This window comes from Podarcis erhardii, assembly GCF_964252035.2.
Source record: "Podarcis erhardii genome assembly, chromosome: 1".
Taxonomy (NCBI): domain Eukaryota; kingdom Metazoa; phylum Chordata; class Lepidosauria; order Squamata; family Lacertidae; genus Podarcis; species Podarcis erhardii.
This window is the reverse complement of record NC_138497.1, coordinates 56,635,711-56,657,253: the sequence shown is the minus strand read 5'-3', so window position 1 is coordinate 56,657,253 and position 21,543 is coordinate 56,635,711.

The following is a 21,543-nucleotide window of genomic DNA, read 5'->3' as shown; positions in this document are numbered from 1 at the left end:
TTCAAGGCACTACATGCCGTAAATTTAAGTCCTGTGGTCCATAACTGTTCCCAGTCAGCAAACATAATATCATGACCTAAGTCTTGTGCCCATTTAATCATTGCTGATTTAACTGTTTCATCCTGTGTATTCCATTTCAGCAACAAGTTATACATTTTAGACAAATTCTTAGTATTGGTCTCTAACAGTTCTGTTTCCAATTTTGACCTCTCTTTCTGAAATCCTAGTTTCTTGTCCTGCTTAAAAGTTTCATTTATCTGATAGTAATGTAACCAGTCTCGAACTTTGGATTTTAATTTCTCAAAGCTCTGTAATTTAACTTTTTCGCCATCATATTCTATAATTTCACTATATTTTGGCCAATTAGAATCCATGTTAAGTTTTTTTACCGCTCTAGCTTCCATTGGTGACAACCATCTGGGTGTTTTATTTTCCAACAAATCCTTATATCGATTCCAAACATTATATAAAGCTTTCCTGACAATATGATTTTTAAAACCTTTGTATATCTTTGCCTTGTCATACCATAGATATGCATGCCAGCCAAAATTGTTATCATACCCTTCCAAGTCTAAAATATCTGTGTCTTCAAGAAGTAGCCATTGCTTCAACCAGCAAAAAGCTGCTGCTTCATAATAAAGTCTTAAGTCCGGCAGCGCAAAACCCCCCCTTTCTTTTGCATCCGTTAAAATCTTAAATTTTATTCTGGGTTTTTTGCCCTGCCAGACAAATTTAGATATATCTTTCTGCCACTTCTTGAAACAATCCATCTTATCTATAATTTGCAATGTCTGGAACAGAAACAACAATCTCGGCAATACATTCATCTTAATAACAGCAATTCGGCCTAACAAGGATAATCTCAATCTAGACCATGTGTCAAGATCTTTCTTCACTTCTAACCAACATTTCTCATAATTGTCTTTAAACAGGTTCATATTTTTGGATGTTAAATTCACCCCCAGATATTTCACCTTTTTTGTTATCTCCAAACCAGTTTCCCTTTGAAAGCTATCTTTTTCCCCCATCGTTAGATTTTTTTCCAGTACCTTTGTCTTTTGCTTATTTAGTTTAAAACCAGCCACTTGACCAAATATTTCAATTAATTCTAAAACTCTTTTTGTACTGACTTCTGGCTGTTGTAATGTCAGAACTAGGTCATCTGCAAATGCTCTTAACTTATATTGTTTAGCTCCGAGGTGTATTCCTTCAACCAGCTGATCCCTTCTAATCATATTCAACAACACCTCCAGGACCGATATAAATAATAGAGGGGATATTGGGCAACCCTGTCGTGTCCCTTTTTCTATTGGGATTTCATCCATAACTACACCATTCACAATTAATTTAGCTTTTTGCTCTGAATATATTGCACCTATACCGTTTTCAAAGCTTTGGCCTACCCCCATCCCATGGAGATTCTTCCTCATAAAACTCCAAGAAATATTGTCAAAGGCTTTCTCCGCGTCCACAAAAATCAATACTGCTTTTCTATTTAAATCAGTCTCCAATAGTTCCAAAATATCTATAATATTCCTTACATTCTCTGACATATGTCTCCCTGGGAGAAAGCCTGTTTGGTCTTTCTGAATCTCCTCTACCAACACTTTTTTAAATATTTTTGCTAAAATGTCTGCAAAAATTTTATAATCCACATTTAAGAGTGATATAGGGCGGTAGTTCTTAACTTGATGTTTCTCAGTTTCTGTCTTCGGTATAAGTGAGATGAATGCTTCTTTCCACGATTCGGGAGCCTTTTTCCCCTCCAAGATTTGGTTACACACTTCTTTCAATGGTTGTATTAACCATTCCTTCATTGCTTTGTAGTATCTCGCCGTCAGTCCATCTGGCCCTGGTGATTTTCCCAATTGCATATTCTGGATGGCACCCTCAATTTCCTGGTTCGTAATTTTTTCATTTAAAGTCCTTTTATTTTTTTCCGAGATCTTTGATAGTCCATATTTTTTAATAAATTCTTCTATCTCTTGTTCATCTTTCGGCCCTTGTGCGTATAATTTCTTGAAGAAACTTTGGAAACAATTACTGATTTCATTTGGTTTGTTTACAAATTTCCCCTCTACTTCAAGGGACGTCACAGTATTCAACTTTTGCCTCTTTTTCAATTGCCATGACAGCAATTTCCCACATTTGTCTGCTGATTCAAAAGTTTTTTGCCTCATTTGTTTTATTTTCCATTCTATTTCTTGGTTCATCAGTTCCATGTATTGGGTCTGGTAGTATTTTATTTCTCTTAAAATCTCCTGGGATTTTGGTTTTGACCTCAGTTTCTTTTCTCCTTCTTTCATCTGATTCCAGATTTTTTCTTTCTTCTCATTTTGTTGTTTCCTTTTTATCGAATTTTGTTGAATTAGAAAACCACGCATGACAGCCTTACTTGCGTCCCATATTATTCTTCTTTCCAGATCTGTTCTAAGGTTTATTTCAAAGTAATCTTTCAGAGTTTTTTGGGCCTTTTTTAAAATTTCTTCATCTCTAAAAAGGGTGTCATTCATTCTCCATCTGAAAGTTCCAGCTGTTATCAATTTCATTTCCATCTTTACTGCATTATGATCAGAGCAGGTTTTTGGGCAGATTTCTGTATTTTTAACCCTTGGTGCCAGATTGCTGGAAATCCATATTTGGTCAATCCTAGTCCATGTCATTTTTGCTTCAGAGAAGAAAGTCCCCTCCCTTTCCAGAGGGTTCCTTGTTCTCCAAATGTCAATCAAGTCCATTGTGTCAGTCAGTTCAAAAAAGGTCTTTGGTAGTCTCCCATCCTTAGAGATTACTTGTCTTTGAGCTTTATCCATATTTGTGGAGACGACTCCGTTCATATCGCCCATCATTATTATTTTATAGTCCATAAAGTCCGTTAATGTCTCATGCAACTTCTTGAAGAATTCAGCCTTCCCCTCATTAGGTGCATAAATTCCTACAATCAAGATTTTTTCTCCTTGTATTTGAATTTCCACTGCCAGAAACCTTCCTTGTTCATCTTTAAAGATCATTTTTGGTTCCCATTTTTCCTTAACATAGATCACGACTCCCCTTTTCTTAACTTTATCTGAGGAAATAAATTCCAGTCCTAATCTTTTATTTATTAGGAGTTTTCTATGTATTCTGGCAATATGAGTTTCTTGCAAACATATTATGTCCAATTGCTCTTTCTTTAGTATATGAAAGACTTGAGTCCTTTTTCAAGGATGGTTAAGGCCATTGCAGTTCCAACTCAGGAGTTGCAGAGACATTTTTGTTACTGGGTGTCTTTTCCACCAACCGCTCCAAGTTCTTGTTCCTGATCAGTCGGTGCTGGGTTTAGTCCAAATGATAAGTTTGCAATGTCTGGTATTTCTCCCTCAGTCACAGTTCCTTTTTGAAAATCCTCAAAGTTTCTCTCCAAAAAGTGTTCCTTATCTTGAATTGTTTTTATGACCCAAGCAGTCTCAATGCCAAGACCATGGCCTGGTTTTCCAAGGTGAATTGGGGCTGGCTAGTAGAGCTATTCCTGACATAACCTCAAGGCTATAATCATATGATACATGCACTACACGGAATAAATTCTATTGATCTCAGTGGACTTACTTCTGAATAAGTGTCCATAGCATGTTTTTGCAAATTTCGCCCATTCATATTCCTCTCCACTGTAGAACTATCAACACACACACACGTCTTTCTTACAAATTGAGGTGTGTTTATCAAACTATAAGCTAATGTCCATAGCTCACCACAGGTTCTCTAAGCTTGCATTTATGTAAGAAGAAAGTCAACCAAAAAGTGTTGAGCTTTCATAGGCTCAGCTTAATTTAGGGTTGCCATATTCCCAATGGTGAAAATCTGGACAAAGTTGTTGCCTTTTTTTTTTTTTTTTTTTTTGCTCTGTCTCAGGGATGGTGACCTCATGAAACTGATACACACACACCATTTTGTCAGTAGCAACACTGTTGGGGGGGTGGTAGGAAGGATATAGAGGGCCAGCAGAGTTAAAACAGGGATAGAACAATTTTCATTTTCATCATGGTATTGGACTGAGAGATTCCAACCTCTGCCCAGTCCAGTGCCACAATGGGAATGTAAATTGTTCACTCATCAGAACAATCATGGAATCATACCATAGGGGGAAATTTGTTTTTTCTTTCTTTCCTAATCCATTCCTCCTCTGAAAAAAGCCATCTCAGATCTGCCATTGGCACCACCAACAACTTCATTCCCAAGGCAAATAGGTGGTAGTGATGGATTGTCACTGGGACAAAGGGATGGGGTAGAATTAGGTCCTTCCCCTTTGTACTAGGGCCCTGATCTGGATTAGGCCTCCGTAGCTGATTTTTTAAAACCATGCAAATGCAAATTTCAAGTGTCATTTAGCCCTTAAGACCATAGCTTATAGTGTTGTTTTTTATTTTAAAAAATCATGTGCATTTAAAACAACAATAGGCCTTTTGCAATTCTTGTAACAACAATTTTACCCAAGGGCATGGGAATTCTGAAAATAAAGTCTGAACAATGACTGTTGCAAAAATCTTGATCATCCTTTGAACTCCTGCAAAGGAGTCAACAGCAAAGGAAGAAGAGGTTTACAGCCAATGGGTCTTGCTAATCTACAAAATATGAAATTGGTGCTTGATTAGGGTCACTTTATTGCGTGTCATTTTTTCCCCTGTTCTCTGATGACCCAAATCTCCCCTCGGACCTACGACAGAATTACTGTTCACCAGCTGTCTCTCTGCAGTGGATGCATTGCACTTGTGACTTATTAAAACACACATGCATTAATGGAAACCCACTATGTAAACCTGCCGAACTACAATTACCATACAGTACAATTAGACTCCAATTTAATTCATTTAGATCTCCGATCCTGCACACCAAGCATTTTTGAAATTTAATTGGCATGAAAGGCAGGGTAAACTATGCACAACAAATTGAGTGTGAAACAATGTTAATTTAGATAATGCCTATTCCGTAAAACTGCATCCTCAGCAATATTTAAAGACGCACCATGGAAAGGAGCTGCTGGCTTCCTTTTCTGTAATTGCAGTGACTTTATGCTGCGTCGTAGCTGAATTTTCACGCGGGCTTAGGTTAACATCCAGCATCTTGCTTGTTTTTTATTTACAATGCCAGTGAAAATGTGATTTCATATTATATAGAAGATGTCTACAGTTCTATGATTTTATGATGATTCTAAGACAAAAGATTATCATTGTTCCGAAGCACCTATGTCTAGAAACAGTACAAAAGACTTAGCAGTCTTCCTTAAACTATGACTCCTGCAATGGTGGAAAAAAAACCTTAAATCAGCAAATGACTTCCATGCCTTGTGGACCCTGGAAAATTGACTTTGATGCCAATTCGACGTCTGGTGCTTTCACCCACAAAAGATAATGGAGTTAGTGCCAACTGTAACATTTCACAAAAAATATCAAACAATTCTAAGCTCAAAGGCTGAAATCTTGTACACACTTATTTAGGCTTATGTGAAAAGACATCAAATGCTGCAATTTTATCTCACCGGAGCAAAGCAAACAAAGCCAACCCTCAGTTGTTGTTTATGAGTTTCATCCTCAACTGACTTCTGAGTTCTAGTAATGACACATTTGCAGTCTGGAGAAACTGTCTTGAGGACCCCACAACCTATTTTATTGGCTACAATAGAATACTTCAGTAGAGCAAGGGGACCCTCTGGATGCCAGCAAAAGCCTATCTTGGAACCACATTTGCGTCTCCTCTTTATTTTAACATTAGTCTCTCTCATAATAGTTTAACTGTTACATCCCTTTCCTCTGTATTTTTTTTAAAATATACTAAAAGATTTGAACCAACCAATGCCCAAACAAATATACAGCCATTAAAAAATAACCCACAAAGCTTTCACTAGAGGTTCAGAAAGTAAAGATCCTTGAGTTGCCGGTTGACAAACAGCTGTATAGAAAAATCCTCAACTTGTTTTGTAGAAGCAATATTTCTATTGACACTGAGCAGAGTACTAACAGAAGCGAAGCAAGTAATGAATTGAGACAGGCCTGTGGCCTGTTGTTTATTTTAACAGGCAAGCTGCACACATTTGGAGGTAACCTTCCTGAAGGAAGCCTTGAGCTCAAGCTGGCTCTAATTACACAGCTGGAAGAGTCGCCGCATGAAATACCCTAGTGTACTTTTCTGTGTATTTCTGCCTGAGCATGTTTCATACAGAACTCAATGTATACTGAAAAACCTGAGGTCTTCTCAGGTTTGTTTGGAGCAATTCTATTGCAATGCAATGTACATCATTTGAAGGGAAATGGGGCACTGCCTCAGTGAGAAAGAATCTTGGTGTATATATTGGGTTGGATCCAGACTTGCTGTTCTGTCGGGTCAGGGTGGAGATTCTTCTATATAGGTGAAATAGGCTTTTCTCCATTGAAGGAACTTGCTGGAGGAAAGGGGTGGCAATTTTCACCTATTTTTCCAGCATAGTCACACACACTGTTCTGCAAGGTCCCTCAGTCCTCTGGAGAAGATTTTAGGGGAGTGTGGGGAGCTGCACAGGGGGTGGGCAAAAATGGCCTCTCACCTCCTCCTCCAAGCAAAGTGTATCCTTGGGAGATATCTGGATCCAATTTATAATTAATTATCACAGTGGTACCTCAGGTTAAGTACTTAATTTGTTCCGGAGGTCCGTTCTTAACCTGAAGCACCACTGTAGCTAATGGGGCCTCCTGCTGCCGCCGCACCGCCAGAGTCCGATTTCTGTTCTTATCCTGAAGCAAAGTTCTTAACCTGAAGCACTATTTCTGGGTTAGCGGAGTGTGTAACCTGAAGCGTATGTAACCTGAAGCATATGTAACCCGAGGTACCACTGTATTATTATTATTATTATTATTATTATTATTATTATTATTTATATCCCGCCCTCCCTAGCCAAAGCTGGGCTCAGAGCGGCTAACAACAATAAAAGTAGCACAACATTCTAAAATCCATTCATTCTAAAATCCATTCAAGAGTAGCTTTACACATAATTATGTTGCTTTTTTTAAAAAATAAATAAATGTATGCTCATCCTTATGGCACAAACAGAGATGGTGGTTTCCCAAGTTGCCCCTAAGATTGAGGGGGTCCTGTGTATGGCATGTGGCACTTTTATGTGATATTAAACAGGATGGAGGTTGTGTAGAAAGTGAATTTTGAAAAGCAACATTAGTGTTACCCCCGCAAGCAGCACAATTCACATTACCATTTTTTACATCTGCTCTTTAGTGCTCCAGTAAGCCTAATCTCCAACCTAGTTAAGCAGAGACTGATATCAGGATAAGGTTCCTTGCTTGAAGTGAAATATCCCTATACATGCAGATAGTGTTTTCCTTAATAGAAAAATAAAACAAAAACCCAGAGTTTAGAATCACTCCCTCGAACAGTGAACTTGGATAATAAATGCTGACAGGAGTAGAGCCGAGATGCAGCCACTGGGAAGCAATAAAGTAGTATCAGGATGTTCAGGGGAACCACAAGTTCACATGCAAAAACCCATTATTACTACTGCTACTACTACCACCACCATCATTAAATTAATATTCCACCTCTCCTCCAAGGAGCTTGAGGTGGTGTACATAGCACTGCCCCCCATTTTTTTTCCTTACAAGAACCCTATGAGATAGATTAGACTGAGAGGCAGTGACATGAGTGAAGATGTGAAGATGACTGGCAGTCATGCTCAGAACCCATGATATGTTGATGATCATTGAGAAGGGAGTAAGGAACAAACAGGATAGGGAAGTAGAATGTCCAGGCTGCCTAGGAAGAAAATAGGAGCATACCGTATACTGCTGGGCCCGGGGGTTAACCCGAGCAACGCGGTCTAGGTCCGGTCCCAAATCCAAGGATTCCACGAGGAGTCAGTCCGACAGGGCCAAGGCAGGAAACCAGGCTAGGTCAGGCACAGGGTCTCAGGCAGGTTCTAGCAAACAGCAATATTGCTCCCGCAACCTAGGGTGGGGTCCAACAGCCTTTTATCTTTGTTGGGGTAACGGCCAGTCCTGATCCCCCGGTGACTCATCTCCCTGTCTCACCCAAAGGCAAGCACTCCTCCTGTGAGTACTCAGGTCTCTCCTTCTCTCAGACCTTAGTCTCTGCAGCTCAGGAGATGTCGGTGGGTTACTAGACTCAGAGGCAGCCTCAGCCTCTCCTGACTCAGTTGGTAGTGGAGCAGCTGTGAGTGATTGCCCAGCTGAAGGCAACGAGGTAATCCCTGCATCTGGAGCCAGGGCAGGCTCAGGCCCCTGACTCGGCCCAGCTGGTGCTTGTTGCAGGGGAACCTGTGCAGACTGGGGCTCTTCAGAATCAGGCCCCAGACTTGGTTCAGATGCTGCCTGAGGCAAAGGATCCGGTGTGGACTGAGCCTCCTCTGGTTCCGAGTCCCAGGCCATCACACCTGCAATGTTTTGTTGTAGATTCTATACTCCTAATCCCATTTCAGTGCAAGAGAATGATAAACCATAGTGTTGGGTCTCTTATTATGGCAGCAGGTGAAGGTGCACCTGCGTACTAGAAGAACTGAGGCAGAGAGTAGGTGAGATGGAGTTGAGTGTCCCATCTTTGCACTGTAGGAAGAGAATACAGAGCTGGATCTGGGAACTTGCCATTCCAAAAATATGTTAGGAGATCAATTCATATGAATATTTCATTCACACAGTAATTACAATCTTAATCCCATTTACCTGGAAGTAAACCCTACCGAGTTCAGCAGGACTTGCTTCTTAGACATGCATTATAAGCTTCCATGGGCATGGAGTGCATTTGTGACTAGACCATGAAATGTGATATTTAATTATTATTATTTGAAAGGCCTGGAAGGAGGAGTTGACCTTATAAACTTTGGTTATCTTGTGACTGTAGCTGGGCTGGATCCAGGCTTGGGAAGACTTTGGTGCTCTTCTGGGCTCCTTCCTTCATCAGTGGACTCTGGCACACTTTTGTGACTTACCTCCGCCACAGCTTTAAGAGGCCTCATTGAGGCACTGGGACATCGCTGCTGCTGCACCGTGAGTGGGAAGACCGCTCCCTCCTCAGGCTAATTCCACCAGGCCTAGGGGGTGGGGCCCAGACTCACCTCCGCTACAGTTTTAAGGACATTGGTGCTGCTACAGCAAATGTTAAAAATGTTTTTATATATTTTAAAGTGTTTTAAAGGTGTTTTTACTTTTTACTTTGTTGTACCACCATGAACAGTGGTTTTTATCTATGTGTTTTTATTTTGTTCCGTTTTATTGTGGTTTGGGGTGGGGATTGGTTTTGTTTAGGTATAATTGTTTTGGGTTTGTTTTGTTTTTCTATTTTGTAAATGGAGGCAAGTATGTGGCTTGGGATTCCTACCGTGGAGGGGCGAGGGAGGTATGGCGGTGGGGGCAGATGTTATAGGCGAAGGGGATCAAGATACGGATATGCTCGTACCCCTTCCAATCTGCGCCCCATCCCGAGAGACGAGGGTAGGGTGAGCAAGGATTACTCACCTCCGTCACTGGTGTTGTGCAATGCCAGGTCTATAGGCAACAAAACCGCCACTCTGTGAGATTTCTTACCTCGCAGGGGGTTGACCTGGCCTGTGTGATGGAGACCTGGGTGCGAGAAGGGGAAACTGTTACCTTACGAGAGATGGCGCCCCCGGGTTTCTCCATCCTCCACCAGTCACAGACTGTGGGCCGGGGGGGAGGGGTGGCATTATTAATCCAGGAAGATTGTTCTTTCAGGGCTCTACCATCGCCATCGATCCCCGGCATTGAATGTGTTGGCCTAGTGTGGGGCTCTGAGGTGAGCTTGGCTGTCTGGCTGGTGTACTGGCCACCTAGCGCACCAGCAGCCACCGTGACAGGCCTGCTGGAGGCGGTGGCCGGCTGGGCCTTGGAGTTCCCTAACCTATTGGTATTGGGGACTTCAACACCCATGCTGATGCCACTCCCTCCTCACAGGCTCTGGACCTGGTGTCTTCCATGGCGACACTACGGTTCTCCCAGTTTGTTTCGGGCCCCACACATCAAGCAGGCCACACTCTGGATTTGATCTTTGGTGCCGGTATAGATGTGATCATGTCTCCTTTGATGAAGGTGCCATGGTCTGATCACTACGCTCTGAAAGTCAGGATTGATGTTCCACCCCCACCCTGCTTAGGTGGCGAGCCGATTTGGGCTCGCCCGCAGAGGCTGATGGACCCTGATAGATTCCGCCAAGCCTTGCGGGACCTTGCTCCCCTTGGCGACTCATTGACTGAGCTTGTTGAGGGCTGGAATATCCAGCTCCTGGCAGCCATCAACGAGATCGCACCTAAGCGCCGTCTGCGACCCCACAGAAACCGGGCTCCCTGGTTTACCGAGGAGCTTTGGAAAATGAAGCGGGACCTCAGATGGCTAGAGCGAGTATGGCGGGGTGCCCGTGACGGAGCCTCAAGAACATCTTATAGGGTTTTTATGAAAACCTATGAGATGGCAGTGAAGGCCACTAAGAAGTCTTACTTCTCGGCCTCCATTGCATCCGCTAGCTCTCGCCCGGCGCAATTATTTAGTATAATTCGGTCTTTAACGTCCCTCGAAGGACAGCCAAATTTAAATAACAATTTGACACACAGCTGTGAGGCATTTGCGAGCTTTTTTGCGGAGAAGGTCTTGTTGCTCCGCCATGACCTCCCTGCCAATTTGGATACAATAAAGGAACTGGAGGGCCCTCGACTGTCCTCGGGTTCAGTATTGGACCACTTTGACTGGATATCCCCAGCCGATGTGGACAGACTCCTCCGAGCTGGAAAGCCCACCACCTGTCCTCTCGACCCGTGCCCGTCCTGGCTGATTAGAGTGTGTCCAGACGAGGTGCGGGCCCCCCTGGGGGATATCATCAATCTGTCCCTTGGCACCGGGACATTCCCAGGGGAACTGAAGGAGGCAGTGGTGTGCCCGCTCTTAAAGAAAACATCATTAGATCCCTTAGATCTATCCAATTACCGCCCGGTTTCGAATCTTCCATTCCTGGGTAAGGTGATTGAGAGAGCGGTTGCTGAACAGCTTGGTAGGTTTCTGGATGAAACATCGGCTCTGGATCCATTCCAGTCCGGCTTCCGCACTGGTCATGGGACCGAGACGGCTCTGGTCGCCCTAACAGATGATCTCCGCAGGCAGCTGGATCGAGGCAGGTCGGGGCTGCTGATTCTTCTAGACCTGTCAGCAGCCTTCGACATGGTCGATCATGAACTCCTGGACCACCGCCTTGCCGACGTGGGGATCCAGGGCACAGTCCTTCAATGGCTGCGCTCGTTTCTCTCTGGTTGGGGACAGAGGGTGGCGCTTGGGGGGGAATTGTCATCCCTCCACTCCTTGGTGTGTGGTGTGCCCCAGGGTGCAATACTCTCCCCGATGCTTTTTAACATCTTTATGCGCCCCCTCGCCCAGCTTGTCCGGAGTTTTGGGCTGGGCTGCCATCAGTATGCTGATGACACCCAACTCTATCTGTTGATGGACGGTCACCCGGACTCGGCCCCAGACACACTGATCAGATGCTTGGAGGCTGTGGCTGGATGGTTACGTGGGAGCCGGTTGAAGTTAAATCCTTCGAAGACAGAGGTCCTCTGGCTGGGCCGGGACGACATGGGGCTGAGGGGACAACTCCCATCTCTTGCGGGGGTGCAATTAGTGCCAGCACCGTCCGTTAAGAGTTTGGGTGTAATCTTCGATACCTCCCTCTCCATGGAGGCGCAGATTGCAGCTATAACAAAGGCGGCATTCTTTCATCTCTGCCAAGCTAAGCAGTTGGCTCCTTACCTCTCTCGCCCTGACCTAGCCACTGTGATCCACGCAACGGTCACCTCCAGACTGGATTATTGTAACTCGCTCTACGTGGGGCTGCCCTTGAGAGTGACCCAGAAACTCCAGCGGGTGCAGAATGCCACGGCGAGGCTCCATTTGGGGTCTTCGCTGCGAGATCACATTCATCTGGTACTGTACCAGCTGCACTGGCTCCTGGTGGAGTACAGAATCAGGTACTCCTGGTGGAGTACAGAATCAGGGGAGGACGGGATATAAATAAAATTTATTATTATTATTATTATTATTATTATTATTATTATTATTATTATTATTATCACAAGGAAACTGTTTAACAAATCAGGAAATCTCCCCTGCAGCTGAGTGCACAAGAGGGCGACTGGAAGGTAATAATGCTTGAGCTTATGAAACCCCCCACTGCCCCCCCAACCCCAACACTCCATCCTTTTAATGTGATATATATCAATCAGTATCGCACATCTGTAAGCTACCCAGAGTGGCTGGGGCAACCCAGTCAGATGGACAGCATATAAATAATAAAATCATCATCTATTGAACCTGGAATATTATATCTGAAGTAGACTACTGTCCCTTTTCTTCATTAGCTGAAGGTTGTTAATGGACCATTCCTCCCTCTGCATCTCTTCAGTCACTGCAAGTTAAGTATCTGAAAATCTCTCAGGATGAGCCTCCATGAATATACTGAGATATACTTGATCTTTGAGTGGAACTAGCACATTGCTGTTCATGAGAGTATGTTTTCAAAACAGTACATCCCAAAATATGCCATAAGAGCACACAACACCTATCCCATACTGGCCCGTGACTGATTGGCAGTGTCAAATTCTGAAAGGATTTTTCTTTAGAAAAAGCATGCACAGGAAAAACAACAACAACATTTGCTTTGGGACTGCTTTCCGAAACTTTGGATGTCTTCCTATGCCAGTCAGTGGAGACAGCTTTCCATTGCATTGCATGAAAATAAATGTTCTGAAGGTGTTTATATTGGGACACTTCATTACCAGCCTTCAGAGCAGTCCTTGTTTGCACTGACTGCTTGCATCAGATGAACTGATTAACCAAACAGAACTCCAAAGTACAAGCCTGCTTCACTTTGGGCCATCTGAGGAAAGTCCTGTTCTGAGTGAATCCCTCTGAGGTGGGCTGCTTTGTTTCAGAACCTGGGCATCATCCAAAGGAGATGCACACATTTACCCTTTAGCAACCAAATGGCACAGAGACTTCCATCTTTGAAGCACATTTACTTCAGGGCTGTTGAGCCAGCATGCTGCTTGAACAACTGAAATGGCCAACCGATGCACACAGTTTGAACAAATCCATCCAACTCTCCCTTCGGTTCTAAATCACTGTGGGATATCCCTTTTGAATGAGAAGAATGGCAGTTATTTCTGCAAAAGACATTAAACACACACACATGCACACATGTCAGCAATGAAAAGGAGACAGAATTTGAGGACCAGAAAGATATGAAAAACTGCAGCAAGGAGGGGTGAGGAAACCAGGTGAACTGGGGAAGAATTCAAAGGAAAAAAATAATGGTGCTGACCCCAGACAGTATTTTTAATCATGGATTTTAAAAAGCTATAGACCCCAAAATTGATTTGGGGCCAGATCTGGGGATGTGGTCCCTAGATTGTGGCCCTGGGTTGGGGTGGGCAGCTCTAATATATTTATGTCAGTGGCTGTACATCTTCATCCTATCCTTGTTCCCCTCTTTCCCATTGATTCATCATTGTATTGATAAGTCACCACAAGAGGCACATAAGGCCCCCACCCAGCTGAAGTTAAGCAGGTCTGGGTGTGGTCACTGCCTGGAGGTGTTGCTGCTTGTGGTGCACATATATGACCCCTTGAGCCCATGGCAGAAGAAAGGCAAGGTGCATTTGTAAGAAAAGCACTCAGTCAATGAATAATGTGTGTTCTCTAGGTAACATCTCTTCTTAATAATAATAATAATAATAATAATACCCTGCCCATCTGACTGAGTTTCCACAGCCACTCTGGGCAGCTTTCAACATAAAAATAATGGTCTCTAAATGTTTTAATTCCTTTTTTAAAATAAAAAACCCTTTTGTTGAGAATTTAAATATTGCTTGTTAACTACTTAGGCGCTTTCTTACAAATAAGTGGGAGAGAGAGAAAGAGAGAGCGAATGTGTGTTAAATTAATAAATTGGTTATAACTTGAGAAAAATAAAGATAAAATTTCACATCAACATTGGCAGCAGGGGGAGTAGGAAAGCAACAACCACATATAGAAAGAGCTGGACAACTTTATAATTCGGGTTAAGGGATCTGTGGCCTTCTATATGTTGTTAGACTACAGCTCCCATCATTCAACCCCACAAAAGTGCAAAAAAAAACCCCCAGACCATTGAGCTGGATAATTTGCCCCAGGGGTGTGGAAAAGTTAATTTGCCTGCTTGATCCAATCACAACAAAGGTGGGGAACTTGTGAGTCTAGAGAGGATTCCAAACTACAGTTGCATCCTTCCTGACCATTGGTTATGCTGATGAGCTGGTGAGAATTGGGGTCTTAACAAAAAACAAGGAAATGCAGGTACCAGTTGATCCTCTTGAGGAAGTACATTTTACATCTAGGTATCTCCTGCATTGCTAGATACAAGGTCTTTGGAGCAAGGATGAGAGAGAGAACGGGAGAACTAAAGTATGTGTTATATGGAAGGAATGTATGCAAGTTGGGCAATTAAACTTTAAGTGCTTACTCTGCAGTGCTAGACTGTATTTATTCCAGTCTAACTCAACTGATTTCAGCAGCTCTGTACAAAGCTGGCAAATGGGGTAGAGAATTAAGCCTTAATATTTTGTTCAGCGCTCACGCTCTGCTCTGCATTGCTATAAGCACTCCATTTTCATTGTTCTCATAAGATATGCTCATGTCAGAATGGGAGAAGTTAGTTCTACTTTGCAGTAGTGTAATCAGTGACACGACTTTCATAGCAGTGGCAAATCTCACCCAAAGTCTCTTGAAAAGATTAATTTTCTGTAATTCCCCCCCCTTAACTAGTCAAAGGCTGTTATCTGAAGTGTAATGTAGTTCATATCTCCTAAATTACAGCAGCACTGCTCTAGCGAAAATGGCACAGTATTAATCCTTTCCTTGGCAACAATCACAGTAAGACTGAGAAATGGTGCAGTAAACATTTGTAGCTCAATGCGGTTACAAATTGAAGGATTTCTCCTCCGGGTCTTCAACAAGCTCCAGAGGCTATATAGGCATTTTAGCAGGGCTCTTGATTTTACAGAAGACACGGGAGAATAGACAGAGAACTCAGGTCTACCCACATTTAGTTTCAGAACTATTTCAGCTATAATTCTACTTTGTGGGCTCAACCTGTGCTGGATGGAGTTACACTTCCTCTGAAAATTCAGGTTTGCACCTTCTGTGTACTCCTGGGTCAGTGGTGGACTTTGGTTTCTCAAATTTCAGTGGTGCCCTGTGCGATGCCAAAATCCGGTGCCCCCTCACCTCTCACCTTCTATTGGACTTCATAGTTGTGGTACCTGCTGTAGCACTGCAGAAGCTTTGTGCCCAGTGCAACCGAACTGATTTGCTCCCCTAGATCAGCCTTTGCCCTGATTCAACCCTACCAGGTTTCAGCTGTGGCTGGGAGTGCATTTGCACATTTCAAACTGGGGCATCAGCTGTGCACTTTCCTGGAAGTATCTGATGTGACACTCTCTACATGGGTCTGTCTTTGGAAAGTGTTTGGAAACGTCAGCAGGTCCAAGGATTCTGCTATATTAGTAAACAGCAATTTGAATGTGCTATAAGCAATCAACACCAGATGGCACTGGAGAGTAGGGAATTTTAAAACATGATTTCCCTTAGAGATTTTTTCTTTTGCTATAGTGATCTATTATTATTATTATTATTATTATTATTATTATTATTATTATTATTATTTACTTATTTGTAGTGCCCCCCCCAATTCTACTGCTAGAAACAGTTTACAAAGAAACAGAAACTGCTTGTTACAAAAGCGCCACTTGCTACGAGTTTATTTCCAGACACTGATTATGTGTTGATTATGACCTACAAAGCCCCATCCGGCTTGGGTCCAGCCTACTGGGAGGACTGCCTGCTTAGGCTTTGGAATCTTTTGGGGAGGTCTTTTTCTTTGTCCCACAACCTTCACAGATGCCTTTGGTGAGGATGCGAGAAATGACCTTCTCAGTGGCTGCTCCCAGATTATGCAATTCCCTTCTACAGGAGGCTAGATTTCCACCCTCCCTGCTTTCCTTTCCCTGTCAGGCTTTAACCTAGTACATGAATTTCTGTACACATTATTTGGCTCGTGAACTGCATTGCCAAATTTGGAGAAGAGCAAATTCCAAAAGATGGTTGTGTTTCACTTTGTTTTAGAATGTGCAAATTTGGCAAACGTGAATTTAAATCAACTCCCCCGGTAGTCACAAGTCACTTAAAATGGGTTTAAGAGAGGCATGGCTGGTTCTAGCACACCACAAAATTTGTCGGTTGTCCAGAACCCATGGGCCTTTGAAGGGCCAAACCACAGATCTTGCACATTCCCTAGTCAAGGGAAAAAAAGAAACCAATGGGATGGAGGGATTCAGGAAATGATATGGCTGGTACCTCTGAGAGGGAGATGCCTGCTATACAGACACATCACTCCATTGTATCCAAACAGCAAGATCCTATGAAAGGACACATCTTAGGTCCTTTCCTTTTCAAAAGAGTCTCTCTCTTCAGTCCTCCTTTGCTGTTCTCTGAACTTACAAGACCAATGCATTAAGAAGCAGAGAGGGGCAGGTGTTTTGTCCACTCCAGGTCACATGCCTGGGGAAGTCGTAAAACCTTCAGCCAGTCCATAGGGATAACTGTGCTGACACATGGAGCAGAACACAGAGATAACACTACAGTTATTTGTGTGCAGCTGGCAATGATCCCTGACCACCCATGTTAATGTCTGCTAGTAGAACCAATGTTATGCAAATCAAAGAACTGCCTGTGTATCACTAGTATACACGTGCCTGACACCATCCCTCTTTGAGACTACTGATGAATTGTTAGAAGAATTGGTTTAGAAAGTGCCACTGAGTGAAAACTCCTTTTTTAAAAAAAGAAGAAAGGAAAAGGGGGTGGGGGCTTATATAAAAGTTCCAATTAAAAACTTAATTCCAGGAGCCATTCAGGCTTTGCTTTACCTTTGCCAACCTTAAGACATCTATGGACTTTCCTGAACTTTACATAAAATTGTTTGCTAGCATGCTTTGTCGACTCCATGCTTGGCTGCTTAGGGTCTCTAGCATTTGAAAGTAATCTTAATGTTTCGAATTAGCTTTTAATGATTTGACTTGTCTGAGTATTGGAAAATCATATTAATGTTATTATATTTTTAAAGTTACAGATAGGTAGCCGTGTTGGTCTGCCATGGTCAAAACAAAATAAAAAAATTCCTTCCAGTAGCACCTTAAAGACCAACTGAGTTAGTTCTAGGTATGAGCTTTCGTGTGCATGCACACTTCTTCAGATACACTGAAACAGAAGTCACCGGACCTTTCTATATAGTGAGAAGGTGGGGAGGGGTATTACTCAGAAGGGTGGTGGGAATGGGTGATTGGCAGATAGCTGCGATGAGCCTGTTGACGACTCTTAACGACTGCAATAGGTCTAACAGGAAAAAGCAAGGGGTGAGAAGGTGAAAAATGGCTTTGTCATGTATAATGAGATAAGAATCCAATGTCTTTGTTCAAACCAGGTCTCTCTATAGTTTTAAGTTTGGTGATAAGTTGCAATTCAGCAGCTTCTCTTTCCAGTCTATTTCTGAAATTCCTTTGTAATAGAACAGCTACTTTGAGATCTTGTATAGAATGTCCTGGGAGATTGAAGTGTTCTCCTACTGGTTTTTCTGTCTTGTGGTTCCTGATGTCGGATTTATGTCCGTTTATTCTTTGGCGTAAGGTCTGGCCTGTTTGTCCAATATAGAGAGCTGAAGGACACTGTTGGCATTTTATGGCATACACAATGTTAGACGAAACCTAGACTTTCGTCTAGACTTCAACCTAGACTTCAACAGGCTCATCGCAGCTATCTGCCAATCACCCATTCCCACCACCCTTCTGAGTAATACCCCTCCCCACCTTCTCACTATATAGAAAGGTCCGGTGACTTCTGTTTCAGTGTATCTGAAGAAGTGTGCATGCACACGAAAGCTCATACCTAGAACTAACTCAGTTGGTCTTTAAGGTGCTACTGGAAGGAATTTTTTTATATTTTTAAAGGTTGCAGTTCCTTTAAGCATATTTATTTGGAGTTGGAACTTACATCTGAGTTAATGCTTTATTAATTTTTTTAAGGACAGGGGTGTGGATCCAGTTTCATCTGTTTGTAGCTTGACCAATATTTGGGCCTCCAACAGAAAACTCATTCCAACGGCACCCAGCGCTTTGGATAGGGTAGGCTGTAAAAGTTGTTCCAGCTGCCCTGAAGGACACAATACCACAAGGAAAGGCTCTGGGATGCCTTCCAATCTTGTCTCATGTACCCCCAGGACTCCAGTGTACAGCATACTGATATTATAGGACTTCTAAGTCGCTTACAAATAATTAAAAAACAAATGGCATAACATTGTTAAAATACAAAATAATTTAAAATACATTACAATTAAAATTCACAATAAAACAATCCCATTAAAACATTGAAATATGAGTGGTCATGGTTTTAATGCCATTGAAACAATACATAAATTAAAACAGGAGACTCTGGTCAAGAGATCAAGGGAATATCTGTGCAAACAGGCGTGACCATAGGATACCTCCTCACAGTGCCAGTGACCTCAGCATCTTTGAATGGTTGTGTTTTTATTGTTTATTTTAATTATGGATGCTTATATTTTGATTTTTTAATGGGATTGTTTCATTGTGTGTTCAATGTTTAAATTTTGATTTTTATACTTGGAAATCACTTGGGCACCTGTTTTGCACTCAGCAGTATATAAATTAATAAATTATCATAATGCTAGGTGGCGTAGCACAGTGCAGAAACGTCCTGAGATATTTTATGGCCAATTCTCATGCTGTTTGGGGAACCTATGGGGGAAAGGCCAGGTCCCATGTCTGTTCTGGGAAGCACCCCAAAGTTATGTTCTAGCTTGGATTATATTTGGGTGGAACTCTGCTTTGTCTCAGAGTGTATTAAACTTAGCAGGTCACATATTGCAAAGTCTAGGTTTGGGCAACTTACGAGTTAGGCAAATAAAAGGCCACAGATGTGGTGTCATTCTGTATTGCTTGGGCAGATACGATGGCACATATATGGAGTGCCAAAGCATCTATCTCTGTGTTATACTGATTGTTTCAATGTTTAGCTAATGAGTTTTAAGCGTATCCCCCACCAAGTGTATCCATTCACATTTGGACTGCCAGTGCAAATCAGGATGAGCTTTATGTGAAGTAACACATTTCCTAGAGAAGCCAGAACATCTTTTGCACTAATATTCTATGATGTTAGCCGATTTGAAATAAGTAGACCACATCGTATGCGTGGCACGGAAAACAATTACGAAAATGTCTCTTTTTGACCTCTCAAAACAACAACCCCAACCCCTCCTGAAAGAACAAGAGGGAGGGAAGAAATGCCTTTAGGAGGGGGCCACCACCATATTTAAACTAATGCCTGAAGTTTATCAATTTCTAAAAATGGCTTTTTTAAAAAAAAAAAAAAAAAGCTCCATTCCACTCACACGGCATACGGCTCTCTCCACAGCTTCTGTCTGGTTGTACTTTGTAGAACATATGCCACATCATGTTGCATCATATCTAGCTCAAGGCATTCTGGGAAGTGTGCCTGGCAGACAGTGGTGTAAAGTTATCTCATCAGTTTCCTCCTGGCTTCACTTTTCCTTGAGACCCATTAAGTTAAGCAGCACTCGTCCCCCAAATCTGAAAAATACTACCCCCCTTCCCAGAAAGCAGTAGAGAACCAACCTTCGTTTTTGCAGAGGAATATATATTCAGGAAACTGGGCTGGAGTAATTTTGGCCTATCCTTAATAAAAATATGAGACACACAGCATCTCAGGTCATATCATCTCTGATATGACCCCATCTTCTAGCCATACAATTCACCCACTCCCACATATGAATATTTTTGTTAAGTGCAATAACTTAGAAATTCACCGGTAGTTTCTTTTCTTTTTCCTTTCTTTCCTTTCTTTCTTTTTTAAAAAAAACCAGAACCCTGAATTAAGACAGCAGAAAAGTGGAAAATTCTACCTGCATTAGCAGGGTGCCCAATTATACTGTCTGGAACTTTAGGATAGTTGATGATGATGGCACATTAAGGCAGAAGTCATTCACTGCAAGCATCTCTGACTAATGCCAACCCTGATAACATTCGCTACTGCGGCTCTCTATGAATAACAGCCCACAACTCTCAAAGGTTTCGTTTCCATTGCAAACACTGCAATTTGCCGTATCAAACATATCAAAGCAGCTAAACATGACTCCAATAACAACACTGAGAATTCTGTACGCCATTGCCAATGATCAGCAGCGGAGCCTATGCCCGCGCTGCCTGGGGCAGGCATGTGGGGCACGACCATAAGGGTGCGGGGACACAGAGAGCGCCCTCCACAGGTCACAGTTCAGGGTTAGGAGAGGGGCAGGGAGGAGGTGCCTCTCAGCCAAGGAGGGTGGGCAGCGGCATTGCCACAGACTCTCCTGCTCTCCACTGCCTGCTCTCCTTCCCTGGGTCAGGCCTGCCCCGGGCCCCACAGAGCCACGCCAGGCACAAGTGTCGCAGCCAAAGCGCAGCTCCTTCTGATGCAGAGTCAAGCTTCAGTGAAAGAGTCTGTTGTGAGGGCGCCTGTTTGCGCCCCCGCTCAAAATTAGGCCTGGGACCATGGCAACCACAGCACCCCTCTGCTTGCTGCCCATTCCAAATTGCCCAGCTGAACCCTTCTTAGAGGGGTAGTTGGTTGCAGACCTGTTTGCTGTGCTTTGCTCCTGTTGTGTGCAATCTGTAGCTGGTCCCCCCCCCAATGCATAGCTGTAGCTCAGGTTCCCAGAGTGTTGCTTGCGCCCTCCACCCAGGGGCGGGGCACGCTGCATCGAGCCTTGCCACCCCCCCTCAGCTGTAGGATGACTGAGGGAGAGGCGGCGGGAGAATGCAAGCCCCACACTGCCATTTTGGGCAGCGTGGAGCCTGCAGGTGCCCGAGCCACTGTGTCACATAGCCCATAGCCATTTTGTCACCCCCTTCAGGGATGACACCCAGGGCGCCCCGTACCCACCGCACCCCTCTTCCTACGCCACTGCCAATGATCAGCTTCAATGGGATTCTTGCATGTAGATCTGTCCGTCCCTACTCCCACCCCCTTATTCAAAAGCAAATGCAAGCATAAATCCAATTATGCATGTACATAAAAGTTCTTGCCACTTCTGTGTCCTCTTTGGATGATCTATAGAGCCAACAAAGTGCATATTGAATTGAATGGCAAATAGCTATGGATTGTAATTTTGTTGTTGCTGCTTCTTTTGCTCTATCATTCAATGTGAAATCTGATGGCAATACTGAGCTTCCTGTGATCATATTGATGTATAGCTAAAGCTGTATAAAACTTTTCCTGAGCCGGTTGTCATCTGAATGGGTAGCCATTGCCTTGAATAGAATAGGAATATTATCCTCAGATTATTCAGAAGGCATCACGGAGGCGAGAGAATGAGGCCAGACCCTCCAAGTGTCCCTGTTTTCCAGGGACG